Genomic DNA, 17,958 nt, shown 5'->3' on the forward strand with positions numbered 1-17,958 from the left:
GCAGCCTCAGGCTGAACCACAACACAAAGTGCATGGTGATTGTCCTCCTGGAAGAAAAGTTGAAGAAACTAGAAGCAGAACTGTTGAATCGCCTCCTGCCATTTATCAAGAAAGATGAATTAGACTCGTGAAGGGGTTTGCACACCAAGAAAGCTTCCTAGAAGAGACAGAAAGCCAAATGGAGGGCAGAATAAGAAAGCAGAATGAGACACTGGCAAGATCTCTCATGTTCTAGAACCATGGTGGTGAACCTATGGCCCATGTGCCACAGGTGGCACGCGCAGCCACATCTGAGAACATGCAAGGCATAGCCCTCTATCAGCTCCAATCAATCAATCAATCAATCAATCAAAGTACAGTGGTACCTCTACCTAAGAACGCCTCTACTTACGAACTTTTCTAGATAAGAACCTGGTGTTCCAAGATTTTTTTGCCTCTTCTCAAGAACCACTTACAAATCCAAACCTCCGAAACTGTAACCGGAAAAGGCGGGGAGGAGCCTCTGTGGGGCCTCTCTAGGAATCTCCTTGGAGGAAACAGGGCTGGAAAAGGCAGAGAGAAGCCTCTGTGGGGCCTCTCTAGGAATCTCCTGGGAGGAAACAGGGCCAGAAAGGGCAGGGTGAAGCCTCCGTGGGGCCTCTCTAGGAATCTCCAGGAAGGAAACAGGGCCAGAAAGGGCAGGGAGAAGCCTCTGTGGGGCCTCTCTAGGAATCTCCTGGGAGGAAACAGCACCGAAAAGGCAGGGAGGAGCCTCTGTGGAGCCTCTCTAGGAATCTCCTGGGAGAAAAAAGGGCCAGAAAAGGCAGGGTGAAGCCTCCGTGGGGCCTCTCTAGGAATCTCCAGGGAGGAAACAGGGCCAGAAAGGGCAGGGAGAAGCCTCTGTGGGGCCTCTCTAGGAATCTCCTGGGAGGAAACAGCACCAGAAAAGGCAGGGAGGAGCCTCTGTGGAGCCTCTCTAGGAATCTCCTGGGAGAAAACAGGGCCGGAAAAGGCAGGGTGAAGCCTCCGTGGGGCCTCTGTTAATCTCCTGGGAGGAAACAGGGCCTCCACCCTCCCTGTGGTTTCCCAAATCACACTTATTATTTGCTTTTACATTGATTCCTATGGGGAAAATTGCTTCTTCTTACAAACGTTTCTACTTAAGAACCTGGTCACGGAACGAATTAAGTTCGTAAGTAGAGGGACCACTGTACCTCTTCTCTAATCCAATGGAGTTAGAGGTTTTCTTTCTTGGGTTTTCAACAGAGGCAGGCCTGACGGTATCGAAGCTGAGAAATCAACAAGACAAGAGTAGATGCTGTGCCCTTTCCTGCTTCTGCCACAAGTCATAAGAGAGGGAAGTTAGAGACTGGATAAAAATTATCCAGAACAATAAAGAGCCAGTGATGACCTCTTTAGAAGGGGGGTAAACCACTCCCTTTTCTCAAAGAGCGAATTTACCTCTGCCAAGATGCAATCACACATCAACTCCTGGGAGGCCTTAACCAATCAGGAAGGCATGCATCTAAACGGAGGTGACTAAGTGAACAGTCACAATCACTCTGTCTACCTCTTCCGGCCCAAAGGTGATAAACTGAGCTTTAGTCATCGTCCACAGGATCAAAAAGTATGCACGACAGTGGGGTGTGCATGTAATGGTGGAGCATGCCTCCAAACAGATAGGGAAGTACCATATTTCCAGAGTATAAGACACGCCTTATTACTCCCTAAAAGAGGCTGACTTTTTTTGTAGCTTTTTTTTCAGCCCTAACCAGCTGCTAACAATCTTCCCAGCTCTTACCTCGCAGGCTCTTTCATTGTTTCTCTCTGCAAAGAATGTTTTCCAAGCCCTAAGTCTTTGCAGGTTTTTTTTTCCATTGCTCTACTTGCCCCAAATAAGTTTCTTTCCATCCCTAACGAGGTGCTGACAATGTTCCCAGCTCTTACCGGCTTGCAAGCTCTTTCATTGTTACTCTCTGCAAAGAATGTTTTCCAAACCAGGTCTTTGTAGGGTTTTTTTCCATTCTCTATTTGCTTTGAATGTTTCTTTCCAGCCCTAACCAGGTGCTAACGATGTTCCCAGCTCTTACTGGCTTGTAAGCTCTTTCATAGTTACTCTGCGAATAATGTTTTCCAAGTCCTAAGTCTTTGCAGGGTTTTTTTCATTGCTCTAACTTGCTCCAAATAAGTTTCTTTCTAGCCATAACAAGGTGCTAACGATGTTCCCAGCTCTTACCATCTTGCAAGCTCTTTCATTGTTACTCTCTGCGAAGAATGTTTTCCAAGCCCTAAGTCTTTGCAAGGGTTTTTTTCATTCCTTTAACTTGCTTCCAATGTTTCTTTCCCGGTGCAAATGATGTTCCCAGCTCTTACTAACTTGCAAGCTCTTTCATTGTTACTCTCTCAGAATAAAGTTTTTTTAAGTCCTTAACTAGGGGATAAAATAATGTGCTGAAACTGACCAGACTAAGGGCATTAACCAGATGAATACCTGGTTGAATACCTTTCTATTTATTTCTTTTTCCCTATTTTCCTCCCCAAAAACAAAGGTGCGTCTTATATCCTGGTGTGTCTTTTACTCTGAAAAATACAGTAATTATATTTCTCCACTGGTAATTCTCCTCAGTGGTCTAAAACCAGTTCCATTGTGTCTATATCCTGTACACTTACTGTTGTGGTTAGCACTGGCCCAGCTCCTGCCCCAAGGAATGTGCAGGTGGATGTGGGGGAGACATCCACATGCCACCGGCCCGTTTTGCTCCTGATGGAATCTGCCAACAAAGCCTCCTCTGACCAAGGAAGCGTGAGTGACAGGGAAGAGGGGAGTTTGGCAGACAGCCCAGGAGGAGATCAATCATCTGTATCATCCTTGGATTCTGAACAAGAATTAATGACACATCCACGCATGCGTAGAGTGATGCATAGGCGACAACAACTGAAGGATTATTACAAGAGAAAATGAGGCCACCTGTGGTTGGGTGGGGCTGCTGTAATTAGGGCTGCTGCTATAAATAGCAGCGTGTGGGTTTGGCCATTGTGGAAGAGTATCTGATCGCAGTTCTTCAGGAATCGTGTGTTGCTGTTTTCTGGACTTTGTTGCTTTTTCACGCCTTTGAAACCAAAGCAGAGCAACGTGAGTGTGTGTGTGTTTCACTTCGTTGGAAGAAGAAGGGGTGTGAAGTTTCTTCACAGTTGCTAGCTAAGTACTTAATGACTGCTTAAAGGAAATTGTCCAGACTACCCAGTTGTTTGGGGAAAAGTGCTCTTTGCAATACAAAAAGAGTGCTTAGTTTATTTTGAATTTTGTGATAAAGAACATTGTTTTGAATTTTCAAACGTGGGTGTGTGTCTGCAATTTGTACCCTTGAATTTTCGGGAGGCTCCTACCAGAGAACCCGGCAGAACACTTACTCCAAATGAAAACTAATCAAACAGAATGCAGGATTGATTATTTCTTGTTTTGGAAATTATGCAGCAACTTAAAGGAATTGATGCAGTTTAAATGTGTGTTTCTCTTTTCTTCACACAACATATTGCTAGCTCATACTCAATTTGCAATCAGTTACCATGCCATTATCTTTTTCACAAGTAACATTATTTGTGGTCAATGATTACAAAAGACATTTTCCCAAAGATTATGGGATAATTAAAATCCTGCATCATGCCTCTTTCAAATATCTCCTTTTGGAGAAAAGTAGCCCCAATTAACTAGTATATTGCTTTTATTTCTTCTTTTGCTTATTTTACAAGTTGCTCTCAACTTCATCATTATTCCCATTCCCTTAGATTTCACTTCCTTCCTTCCTTTCTATTTATTTCTTTTTAACAAGTTAACGTTTTTGCTCACTGAACCTACTCCTCCTATCATTTATCTTCTATGTACAGGAGTTATTTCCGTACCTATATTAGCACCTCCTACTTGTGATTCATTTGTGTAAGCCCAAGTGTGGCCTCCAATTGTTGCAACCCAGATAATTTTACAGCTATGTCAATGATTTTGCATTCGTACAAACACAAGGTAGCTTCTGCTCTGGCAATCTCACACTACTTACCAGAGCTTACAAAACTTTTGCTAGACCCATCCTCAAATACAGCTCATCTGTTTGGAATCCATATCGCATCTCAGACCTTAACACCCTTGAAAATGTCCAGAGATACTTCACCAGAAAAGCCCTTCACTCCTCCACTCGAAACAGAATTCCCTACGAGACCAGACTTTCAATCCTGGGCCTAGAAAGCCTAGAACTAAGACGCCTTAAACAAGATTTAAGTATTGCCCACAAGATCATATGCTGCAACGTCCTGCCTGTCGGCGACTACTTCAGCTTCAACCACAACAACACAAGAGCACACAACAGATTTAAACTTAATATTAACCGCTCCAAACTTGACTGTAAAAAATATGACTTCAGTAACCAAGTTGTCGAAGAGTGGAACTCGTTACCGGACTCCATAGTGTCATCCCCAAACCCCCAGCACTTTACCCTTAGATTATCCATGGTTGACCTATCCAGACTCCTAAGAGGTCAGTAAGGGGCGAGTACAAGTGCACTAGAGTGCCTTCCGTCCCCTGTCCTATAGTCTCTCCTATATCTCCTATACCTTTCTTCTATTCCTATATCTCTTCTTCTATTCTTTCATTGATATGTTCTATTCCTATAACTTCTCTTCTACTCTTTCTTAGATATATTTTACTATGAGTATCTCCTCTATAACCTTCATCATGTATTTTTCTATGTGTATATAGATATATACCCACTAAAACCCTCATTGTGTATTGGACAAAATAAATAAATAAAATAAACCCTCAAATGTACTACATGCCATAGTCATAGACCTACCATCATTCACTTTCTGTTGTATTTCTTCTTCACCTTTGGAGAAAAAAATCTTTGTTTCTTCTTATGTCTTACACAGGGTCATAGTTTAACTGAACCAAATTAGTAGTGGCCCCTAGTATGGTGGATTTGAAAATTATTTGGATTTGAAAAGGATGTCTCCTGCCAGCCCAAAATTGAGATTATGTTAAACTGGCAAGATTTGTTCCATCTAAGGATGTGTTTTTCCTTTTACTAATTAATGAAGCTCCTTTAAGTTGTGTGAATAACCACAACTGAGAAAATATTTAAATCACATTTTACTGTACCCTAATATTTGTGATACGTTATTCTGTGTTATTTACTGAAAGAGTAGTAGATGCTTGGAACAAATTTCCAGCAGACGTGGTTGGTAAATCCACAGTACCTGAATTGAAACATGCCTGGGATAAACATCGATCCATCCTAAGATAAAATACAGGAAATAGTATAAGGGCAGGCTGCAGTAGATGGACCATGAGGTCTTTTTCTACCATCCATCTTCTATGTTTCTATGTTTCTATTTATGACGGGTAAGCAATTTCATTCCATTGTTGTTTTTTTATTTTAAGACATTTTAATTAAATCGTGCTCAAAAGCTGTTTAGAAATTATTTTAACAATAAACATTTATGGGAAGTTACAAGTTACAACCTCTAAATAATTTGCAGGCCCATCACATAAAAAGGGACCAAATATTTGAAATGAGGTCAAAAGTCCATATTCTTCTCATTCTGCTGTAGGGCAATACCATTATGAGGGTTTCCAATAAAACTACCAGGAAACAAGAATAAGCATTTTGAAGGATTCCCCCCCTCCGTCCCTTTTCTCGTACAATAATCCACCTGATTTCTGTAAACACAAGACACACTGTAATCCTAGCACACCTTTATTTTATTTATTTATTTTGTCCAACACACAATAATACACAATGAAGGTTATAGAGAATATAGTAGAGAAGAAATATAAGATATAGGAGAGATTTTATTTAAATCTGATCCACATTTTGGAATTGAGCATCATACCGAGGTAGGAAATAACATGATTTTTTAAAAATAATATTTTTATTATTTTCAGAATAAAAGACATAACATGTCGAACAAACATAAAATAGACAAAACATAACACATAACATAAAAAGGAGCTACAGTTGCTACGCGCAGTACTGAAGTCTTCTTAATACAAAAAGGAAAAAAAATTATAGTTTAGATCAAATCAGAAAAGTAAACATTTCTATAAAATATCTTTATATGATTTTATTTTATTTTACTTACTTACTTACTTACTTACTTACTTACTTACTTACTTACTTACTTACTTACTTACTTACTTACTTATTAAATTTGTATGCCGCCCCTCTCCATAGACTCGGGGCGGCTCAGAACAGTAATAGAAAAAACAATGTAGAATACAAATCTAATAATTAAAACTAAAAACCCATAATTGATATATGATATATTCTGTCTAGTAAATTTAACTATTAAACTCTTTGTTTTAACATCTTTAAACATTTCTTTCATTCCACCAACTATAGACCTTTGGCCAAGTTTGATAAAATTCTGTTTCTACTTGGTTATTCAACCGCATTCGTCATCATATCTAAAAAAAAATCATGATTTTGTATGGGAGGCGATCATTAAGAGAAGAGGGGGGGGGGGAGGCAAAAAAATAAAAAAATAAAAGCCAAAGGAAAATATAAGGGCAAAGGGGGATAAGGATATAGAAATGGAATAATAAGGTCATTTGTTACCGAAACTTCTCTTAAATTGTGGGCATGTAACGCAAGTGATGGTGATTGTGTTCACGCTCACTTTGGGGACCGCATTGCCTGCCTCCGAAGCTTTTCCCTAATTCCTCCCCGTAATGTACAATTTTCAGAATCTTTCATTGTAATGATTTTAATGCAATCAGCAAAACTATGCATGTAATTGTCTTTGGCACAACGTGTCGGAAACAGTGGCACTTGGGGAGAAGTCTCCGAACCCCGGGCTCCAACGGAGAATGCAAAACAGGCCTGTTTTCAATCACGGCAGCAGAAGGCAGCCGGCAATGTCTGCAGAAAAAAAACATTTGTCGAAAGACAATGACGAAAAGGGGGGGGGGATGTCTCAGCTCGGTGCTATTCAGAGACAATTTGTAAGCGCGACTGCTGAAGTCGATCCAAACCCTCCTGAACAGCTGGAGCTCTGCAGTGATTGATAAGTGTGCCCAGGAGAACTTCATTTCTGCTTGAATGAAGACAAAGGCCCCATGGTGCTGGGCGGATGGGTAATGTCACTATCATTAAGTAGCGAGAGTGGATACACCAGACCTTCAGATGGGGACCCCCAGCTCTTGAGGGAGAGGTCAGGGCACGCGTACACCTCTCCCTCAATCGAGCACAAAGCAGAAACCTTTTCGAATCGAAGCCCGAACAGAAGTTTCTCTGCGCGGTCGTTCGGTTTTTTTATTTATTTATTATTTATTTATTTATTAATCAGATTTGTATGTCGCCCCTCTCCGCAGACTTAGGGCGGCTCACAGCAATAATAGTACAATGTAAACAAATCTAATATTTAAGTTTAAGTTAATTTAAAACCCCAATTTAAAAACCAATCATACATACTAGCATAACATGCATAAATTTTATAAATTTTATAAGCCTAGGGGGAGGGAAAGTATCAATTCCCATGAGAAAATATTATTTGACTGAAAGAGTAGTAGATCCTTGGAACAAACTTCCAGCAGACGTGGTAGATAAATCCACAGTCACTGAATGTAAACATGCCTGGGATAAACATATATCCATCCTAAGATAAAATACAGAAAATAGTATAAGGGCAGACTAGATGGACCATGAGGTCTTTTCCTGCCGTCAGACTTCTATGTTTCTATGTTTCTATGTTTCCCCCATGCCTGACGACAGAGATGGGTTTTAAGGAGCTTACGAAAGGCTAGGAGGGTGGGGGCAACTCTGATATCTGGGGGGAGTTGGTTCCAAAGAGTCAGGGCCGCCACAGAGAAGGCTCTTCCCCTGGGTCCCACCAAATGACATTGTTTAGTAATCCCTCCGCTTATTCCTCCCCAGAATAAGTCCTAATGTTTTTTTTTAACTGACAATATTGTCAATATTTACAATAGAGTGTTTGTTTGTTTGTTTTTATTGATTTGATTTATGTCCCACCCCTTTCTGTGGACTCAGGGCGGCTTACAACATTTAGATAAAAAATACAATACAGTGGTACCTCCACTTATGAACTTAATTTGTTCCGCGACCAGGTTCTTAAGCAGAAAAATTTGTAAGTAGAAGCAATTTTTCCCCTAGGAATCGACGTAAAAGCAAATAATGCGTGCAAACCCATTAGGAAGGAAATAAATTTGGGTGGGAGGAGGAGGAAGGAGAGGAGGAGGAGGAGATTTGCTGTCGAAGGAAGAAGGTGAGTTGAGGGGAATCAAAAAAATCCAAAACTTTAAGGCTTAAAAAAAAGAGGGACTCTGCGGCGGCGAGGAGGAGCATGCGCCTTCCATACACCCGGCGCAAGACTGCCTCCCATGCACTGCCCCAGAGAGAGAAACCCAGGTGGGCGAGACAGGGGAACCTCCTGCTTCTTTGACCAAAAGGCGGCTGCTGCTGCTGCTGCTACCTGCTTCCTCTTCCTTCCCATGCTGAAGGGCTGCCCTCTCCTCTTGCTCACTTGCTTTGTAGCCGGCACCTTTCCTTCACTGTGGTGACTCCTCAGTTTGTCTGAAGCTGAGTTGATCCAGCCAGGGGGCAGTGCCCCCTTTTGCCTTTTCACACCCAGACACTCCGGGAGACAACCTCGCAGTGGGTGTATGGGAGGCAGCGCTAGGGAGTCACCACAGCGAAGGGGTTTATTCCCTCTCCAAGCGCCCAGGGAAAGGAAAACGCTCTGTTCGCTCTGGGCTGCCAAAGCCTCCTTAAGCGCCACCGAAAGGCTCCTCTGGCAGCCCAGAAAAGCCCGAGATGGCCGGGATTAAAGGGGGAATGGCAGGAAACTGGCCGGGCCTTCGTGCCGCTCTCAAATTTCCTGGGAAATTTTTCCAGGCTCGGGTTTTGAAGTAGAAAATGATTCTTAAGAAGAGGCAAAAAAAAAATCTTATATTGTATTTTCTGCAGTCAAGTTTGGAGCTGTTAGAAACCAAAATAAACGCTGACTTCAAATGTCAAAAAATTATTTTACTTTAATGTAACGAGGTCCGTCTTTGAGTTGAGAACGAGCCTGCTGCAGTGTGGGGGAAGCACCACGTGGAAAGCCAAAAGGCCCGGAGTTCTAGGCCCACCTTAAACACAAAGCCAGCGGGGGGATTATGGGCGGTCACTTTCAGCCCGAGGATGAAGGTGGGAAGGACAAACCACTTCTGAAATGTTGCCAATAAAACAGCAGGGACTGCCATAGGCAATCTCCAAGGTCAACCTTGACTCGAACACACACACACACACATATATATACACGCACTCTTTTAGAAGTGCTCTCTCGGTGCTCCAAATCCAGAACAGGGAAGAATGATTTGGGGGTGGGGGTATTTTTTTCAAAGTGAGCCTTTGTTCCTATTATAGTCTTCTGCTAAGATTCTGCTCTGAATTCTATTACAGACACAGAGTAGAGTAGAGTAGAGTAGAGTAGAGTAGAGTAGAATAGAATAGAATAGAATAGGAGTAGAGTAGAGTAGAGTAGATTAGAGTAGAATAGAATAGGAGTAGAGTAGAGTAGATTAGAGTAGAATAGAATAGAATAGAATAGAATAGAATAGAAGCAGAGCAGAACAGAACAGTAGAGTAGAATAGAATAGGAGTAGAGTAGATTAGAGTAGAAAAGAATAGAATAGAATAGAACAGAAGTAGAGCAGAACAGTAGAGTAGAGTAGAGTAGAATAGAATAGAACAGAACAGAACAGTAGAGTAGAGTAGAATAGAATAGGAGTAGAGTAGAGTAGAGTAGAGTAGAGTAGAGTAGAACAGAACAGAAGCAGAGCAGAACAGAACAGTAGAGTAGAGTAGAGTAGAATAGAAGAGGAGTAGAACAGAACAGAACAGAATCTGAAAGGGATCTTGGAGGTCTTCTAGTCAACCCCGTGCTCAAGCAAGAGAACCTATACTCTTTCAGATAAGTAGCTGTCTAGTCTCTTCTTAAAAACCTCCAGTGATGGTCGTGTCCATGATTCTTGAAGGCAAGCTAGGCCATTGTTTCATTGTCTTCGCTGCTAGGACGTTTCTCCTTAACTGCTTCCCTCTTTGATTAGTTTCCAAATGTTGTTTCTTGTCCTGCTGTCTGGTCCTTTGTAGAATAATTTGACCCCTTCTTCTTTGTGGCAGCCCCTCAAACACTGGAAAACTGTGATCATGTCACCCTTAATTCTTCTTTTCTTTAGACCAGCCAAATTCAAACCCTGCAGCCGTTCCTCATATGTTTTAATCTCTGGGTATTTATTTATTTATTTATTTATTTATCTATCTATCTATCTATCTATCTATCTATCTATCTATCTATCTATCTATCTATCTATCTATCTATCTATTTATTATTTAGATTTGTATGCCGCCCCTCTCCGCAGACTCGGGGCGGCTCACAACAAAGTAAAAGAATTCATGACAAATCTAAATTATAGTTTAAAATATTTTAAAAAACCCATTTACTAAGCAAACATACATACAAACATACCATGCATAAATTGTATAGGCCCGGGGGAGATATCTCACTTCCCCCATGCCTGACGACAAAGGTGGGTCTTAAGGAGCTTACGAAAGGCAAGGAGAGTAGGGGCAGTTCTAATCTCCCGGGGGAGTTGGTTCCAGAGGGCCGGGGCCGCCACAGAGAAGGCTCTTCCCCTGGGGCCCGCCAACTGACATTGTTTAGTTGACGGGACCCGGAGAAGGCCAACTCTGTGGGACCTAATCGGTCGCTGGGATTCGTGCGGCAGCAGGCGGTCTCGGAGATATTCTGGTCCAATCAATGTACCCTCTAATTTTTTTTCGGTGTGGGCGGAAAAGTATAGTGTCTGAGCGACAGTCCCTTTGGGACTGGGCGGCATAGAATAATAAATAAATAAATAAATAAATAAACAAACAAACAAACAAACAAACAAACAAATAAATAAATAAATAAATAAGAAAAAAATCCCTTTTATTAAAAGAAATTTATAATTTAAAAAAACCAAAATCCATTACTATTAAAACTAAATCAACCAGCAAAACCAAAAACATAACTATTAATAAAAACAGGTGAGGGCTGGGTTTTTTTTCTCTGTTATTATTTAAGTGCTTTTACCATATGCTTTAAATCAAGAGTCACTTCTCTCTCTGTTTCTCTCTCCTGTCATTCTCTGCCTCAATCATTTTCTCATTTCTCTTTTCTCCCCTTTTTTCTATCATTTCTCTCTATCTCTTCCTTCCACTCTTCTCTCTCTCTCTTGCTTTCTCTGTCTCTCTCTCACACTCTCTTCCTTCCTCTCTCATCTCTCTCTCTCTTTCTTTCTTTCTTTCTTTCTCTTTCTCTCTCTTTCCCCCTCTTGGTCTCTTTCTTTTTCTCACTTTCTCCCTCTCTTGCTTTCTCTCTCTCTCTCACTCTTTCTTGTTTTCTTTCTCACACTCTTTCTCTCTCTTGTTCTCTCTCTTGCTATCTCTTTCTCTCCCCCCTTTCTCTCTCTCTCTCTTTCTCACTTTCTCTCAATCTTGCTGTCTGTTGCTCTCACTCACTCTCGTTCTCTCTCCGTTCTTCTCAGCGTAGGCTGGTAATATTCAATGTCGGGGGGGGGCGCGCCGTTGCGCGCGCTCCCTATCTCCATACCAGGCCACTCGGAACATTCAAAATAAGAAAAGCCTTCGCCGGCAGGCGTTCTCTCAGCAGAGGCTGGCGAAGGTGATATTCAATGTCGGGGGCGCACGGGCGGTTGCGCACGCTCCGTATCTCCATACCAGGCAACTCGGAACATTCAAAATAAGAAAAGCCTTCGCTGGCGAAAGTTTTTCTTATTTTGAATGTTCCGAGTGGCCTGGTATGGAGATAGGGAGCGTGCGCAACCTGCCCCGCCTCTCCTGCAACCCCCTTGCTGAGAGCCCGGGATGAAAGTGCTCTCAGCAAAGGGACTGAGACGGGCAAGGCGTGCGTTCCGGGTGCGGAGGAGCCGCGCCCAAAGGTAGGAGGCGGCGGCGGAGCAGAGGGAGCGGATTGGGCGGGGGGCAGTGACGAAAGGCCGAGGGGGCCGGAAGCAACATGGGGAGGCAGGGGCGACTGCGGCTCCCTTCCCTTCTGCTGCCGGCGCCTCCCCGCCCCCGCCCCGCGGGACTGCGCGCCCATGGAAAATGGGGACTGCGCGCCCATGGAAAAGGGCGCGCGACCCGGTATTTTGGAGCGCGTGCGCGCGCACGTGCGCAGCCTACAGGGAATGGTGGGTCCAATGCCATGAAGGGCTTTAAAGGTCATAACCAACACTTTGAATTGTGACCGGAAGTTGATCGGCAACCAATGCAGACTGTGGAGTGTTGATGAAACATGGGCATACCTAGGTAAGCCCATGACTGCTCTCGCAGCTGCATTCTGCACGATCTGGAGTTTCCGAACACTTTCCAAAGGTAGCCCCATGTAGAGAGCATTACAGTAGTCGAACCTCGAGGTGATGAGGGCATGAGTGACTGTGAGCAGTGAGTCCTGGTCCAAATAGGGTCGCAACTGGTGCACCAGGCGAACCTGGGCAAACGCCCCCCTCGCCACAGCTGAAAGATGGTTCTCTAATGTGAGCTGTGGATCGAGGAGGACGCCCAAGTTGCGGACCCTCTCCGAGGGGGTCAATAATTCCCCCCCAGGGTGATGGATGGACAGTTGGGATTGTCCTTGGGAGGCAGAACCCACAGCCACTCCGCCTTATCAGGGTTAAGTTTGAGTCTGTTGACACCCATCCAGGCCCCAACAGCCTCCAGGCACCGGCATATCACTTCCACTGCTTCGTTGACTGGACATGGGGTGGAGATGTAAAGCTGGGTATCATCAGCGTACTGATGATACCTCACCCCATGCCCTTGGATGATCTCGCCCAGCAGTTTCATGTAGATATTAAATAGCAGGGGGGAGAGGACCGACCCCTGAGGCACCCCACAAGGGAGAGACCTCGGGGTCGACCTCTGGTCCCCCACTAACACCGACTGCGACTGACTGGAGAGGTAGGAGGAGAACCACTGGAGAACAGTGCCTCCCACCCTCAACCCCCCCAGCCGGTGCAGAAGGATACCATGGTCGATGGTATCGAAAGCCGCTAAGAGGTCAGGAAGCACCAGGACAGAGGATAAACCCCTGTCCCGGGCCCGCCAGAGATCATCCATCATTTAATCATTTGAGTTGCTCTTCTCTGATCTTTTTCCAAAATCTCAACATCTCTTTTTGTTGCATGGTGACCAAAACGGGTTGCAGTATACGAGGTGTGATCTTACTAATGTTTTATAAAGCAGCACTACTATGCCACGTGAACTCGATTCTATGACTCTGGTTTATACAATCCAGGACTGTAATAGCATTTTTGGTGGTGGCTGGACACCGCTGGCTCATATTCAAATGATCATACGACTAGGACTCCTTGTAATCTGTACTTATAAAGGCAAGACCTGGCTCAAAAATAGTAACTGTGAGAGGGACCTTGGAGTCCTAGTTAGTGGGTGATCACTTGCATATGAACCAGCATTGAGCAGCAGCAGCATAAAAACCTAAAATAATCCTGGATTGTATAAATAGAATTCTAATGGATGATCTAGAAGGATGCAAAGTCAGGTTCTACATTATAGTCCAAGTATGTTGTAAATCAAAGAAGCTACTGAAAGCTGGCGTTAGGTTTTTAGAAGGTATTATAGCAATGTTATTTTAGAGCAGTGCTGATTATATTTTTAAGCAATTTTGTTTTATTTTAATATTTAATGTTTCTATTATTTTTCTTAATGCTACCGGAGTTCATTTATTTTACAAAAATTGTTCACAGCATTTTGCCCTGTATTCTGTGAAATGATAAAAAATTCCATTCATTTTTATTTATTTGTTTGTTTGTTTGTTTGTTTGTTTGTTTATTTGTTTATTGATTGATTGATTGATTGATTGATTGATTGATTGATTGATTGGATTTGTATGCCGCCCCTCTCCGTAGACTCGGGGCGGCTAACAACAATGATAAAAAAACGGCATGTAACAATCCAATCCAATACTAAAATAACTAAAAAAAACCCTTATTATAAAACCAAACATACATGCATACAAACAAACATACCATGCGTAAATTGTAAAGGCCTAGGGGGAAAGAATATCTCAGTTCCCCCATGCCTGACGGCAGAGGTGGGTTTTAAGAAGCTTACGAAAGGCAAGGAGGGTGGGGGCAATTCCAATCTCTGGGGGAGTTGGTTCCAAAGGGCCGGGGGCCGCCACAGAGAAGGCTCTTCCCCTGGGTCCCGCCAAACGACATTGTTTAGTTGACAGGACCCGGAGAAGGCCCACTCTGTGGGACCTAACTGGTCGCTGGGATTTGTGCGGCAGAAGGCGGTCCCAGAGATATTCTGGTCCAATGCCATGAAGGGTTTTATAGGTCATAACCAACACTTTGAATTGTGACCGGAAACTGATCGGCAACCAATGCAGATTGCGGAGTGTTGGTGTAACATGGGCATATTTGGGGAAGCCCATGATTGCTCTTGCAGCTGCATTCTGCACGATCTGAAGTTTCCGAACACTTTTCAAAGGTATATGTCAAACAAATATACAGAAATCTATAGAAGGAGAGAAAGTTTCCCTAAAATTCTCAAGGTGACCCCTTTCTTCCACAGAAAAAAAACGATTTCACTATGTAAAGAACCCAAGAAATGGTACCCATATCATGTGGATACCACTGGGATGGAAAAGAAAATTCCATTTAAAAACACATATTTCATTATTTTATGAAACAATAATGCTTGTCTAATAACAGAATATGGGACAAGAACAATAATGCAAAAATATTGCTTCATGATTCACATGAACAATAATTCATTATCTCACACTGAGAAAATGAATTCCTGAATGTCAATAATGGTATCATAGTTCCTGTTGAATATCTGCTAATGATCTTCACAGGGTACCAAATTGACTGTCGTTTCGAAGTAGCACTGGTTTGTTCATCGGAATAGTAGTGGAACAGGTAAAATATATTTTATTTATTTTATTTATTTATTTTGTCCAATACACAATGAGGGTTTTAGTGTGTATATATATACACACACACATAGTAAAATACATGATGAAGGTTATAGAGGAGAAACAATGTATTACTAAAATTATTTACTTATTTCAAACTGCTCCAATAAAATTAGGGAAAAACAAATTTGAAATTTATCTGGAATAGGAAGAAGACTACGATAGACTTAACTTGTGGTGTTTTAAAATTAATTTAAATATTGGATTTGTTTACATTGTATGGCGATTGCTGTGAGCCGCCCCGAGTCTGCGGAGAGGGGCGGCATACAAATCTGATTAATAAATAAATAAAATAAATAAAATAAAAATAAAACTGTTACAAGATAAAGATTCGGTACCCTGTAAAATGATTTTATATGGTATGTGGTGTTAAGTCATGAAGTTTTAAAATTTGTGGTTATTTTTAAATGTTGCTTTTTAAACAGAAAACGGTTTAAATAAAACTATTTTTTTTAAAAAAGATCAGATCTTTTAAAATCTAAGACTTGGGTATCATTATGTTTTACTGTTTGTGTTTGCATTAGGGGTAGTGATTTCTGACAGTCTCCAAATGGGTGAACAATGCGGTCAGGCGGTAGGAAAAGCAAGTAGGATGCTTAGCTGCATAGCTAGAGGTATAACAAGCAGGAAGAGGGAGATTGTGATCCCCTTATATAGAGCGCTGGTGAGACCACATTTGGAATACTGTGTTCAGTTCTGGAGACCTCACCTACAAAAAGATATTGACAAAATTGAACGGGTCCAAAGACGGGCTACAAGAATGGTGGAAGGTCTTAAGCATAAAACGTATCAGGAAAGACTTAATGAACTCAATCTCTAGAGTCTGGAGGACAGAAGGGAAACGGGGGACACGATCTAAACATTTAAATATGTTAAAGGGTTAAATAAGGTCCAGGAGGGAAGTGTTTTTAATAGGAAAGTGGACACAAGAACAAGGGGACACAATCTTAAGTTAGTTGGGGAAAAGATCAAAAGCGACATGAGAAAATATTATTTTACTGAAAGAGCAGTAGATCCTTGGAACAAACTTCCAGCAGACGTGGTTGATAAATCCACAGTCACTGAATTGAAACATGCCTGGGATAAACATATATCCATCCTAAGATAAAATACAGGAAATAGTATAAGGGCAGACTAGATGGATCAGAGGTCTTTTTCTGCCGTCAGTCTTCTATGTTTCTATGTTTCTATTATGTTGAATTTCAGTTTGACGTGATCGCTCAACCCAAGGTTTCTGCACTTTCAATTCCCACGATTACTTCTTAATTCTTAATTTGTAAGAATTAAGTCCAACGTGGCTGTCCCTCTAGTTTCCTCTGCTACCTTTTCGACAACAAAGTTGTCAGCTAGGTTGGTTAGCAATCTATTTGATTTCTCCCTTGGTGCAGAATTAGTCTTCCTAATTCTATCTAACTCTGTTCTGTTATTCTAAATGACATCCAAACTTAGACAGAATACTCGAGTGGACACTGAAGGACAATAGAATGATTTAGAAACTATACCCTTGCTGATGCAACTTAAAATATTTTCGCAGCCTCAGCACATCATTGATCATTGATTAATTTATAATCATTTACTATTGCAAGATTCTTAAGTAGTGATTTCTGACAGTCTCAAAATGGGTGAGCAGTGTGGTCGGGCAGTAGGGAAAGCAAGTAGGATGCTTGGCTGCATAGCTAGAGGTATAACAAACAGGAAGAGGGAGATTGTGATCCCCTTATATAGAGCGCTGGTGAGACCACATTTGGAGTACTGTGTTCAGTTCTGGAGACCTCACCTACAAAAAGATATTGACAAAATTGAACGGGTCCAAAGACGGGCTACAAGAATGGTGGAAGGTCTTAAGCATAAAACATATCAGGAAAGACTTAATGAACTCAATCTGTATAGTCTGGAGGACAGAAGGAAAAGAGGGGACATGATCGAAACATTTAAATATGTTAAAAGGTTAAATAAGGTTCAGGAAGGAAGTGGTTTTAATAGGAAAGTGAACCCAAGAATAAGGGGACACAATCTGAAGTTAGCTGGGGGGAAGATCAGAAGCAACATGAGAAAATATTATTTGACTGAAAGAGTCTTAGATGCTTGGAACAAACTTCCAGCAAAAGTGTTTGGTAAATCCACAAGATTTAAGCATAAAACGTATCAGGAAAGACTTCATGAACTCCATCTGTATAGTCTGGAGGACAGAAGGGAAAGGGGGGACATGATCGGAACATTTAATTATGTTAAAGGGTTAAATAAGGTCCATGAGAGAAGTGTTTTTAATAGGTAGGTGAGGTATCCAGAACTGAACACAGTATTATTCCAAATGGGGTCTCACCAGCGCTCTATATAAGGGGATCACAATCTCCCTCTTCCTGCTAGCTATGCAGCCAAGCATCCTACTTGCTTTTCCTACTACCCGACCACACTGCTCACCCATTTTGAGACTGTCAGAAATCACTACCCCTAAATTTCTCCTTAGTTCTAAGTTGCTTCTCTCCTTGTTTAGTTTCCACCCATTGCTTATTGTTCTACATTCTTATTGTTCTACATTCTGGGAGTTGAAGTCCAAATATCTTCAAGTTGCCAAGGTTGGGAAACACTTCTTCAGACATCTGTCCATTTATGGCCACATTGCTCTTCGATACATATGAAAGCAGCCCTTAACCATATGAAAGTATTTGATAGGCTATCCTATTTTCCTAGCGAGCTATTTCTTCAGTAACTCACCCCGAAAACCACACGGTGATGAATAAGCGTAGGAGGGAAAGACAAAGGGAAATTGTTTGACCTACCCTCTCATTCTTTAAGCAGACTCCACTTCTTCACAGGCCAGACAGCTCGACTTCAGACTAAATTGAAAAAAATCAGTTTTGAAATATATATATATATATATATTTGTTTATTTCTGAAAGTGTGGGGTGATGTTTTTTTCCTTTC

This window comes from Erythrolamprus reginae, chromosome 5 (assembly GCF_031021105.1).
Source record: "Erythrolamprus reginae isolate rEryReg1 chromosome 5, rEryReg1.hap1, whole genome shotgun sequence".
Taxonomy (NCBI): Eukaryota; Metazoa; Chordata; class Lepidosauria; order Squamata; family Dipsadidae; genus Erythrolamprus; species Erythrolamprus reginae.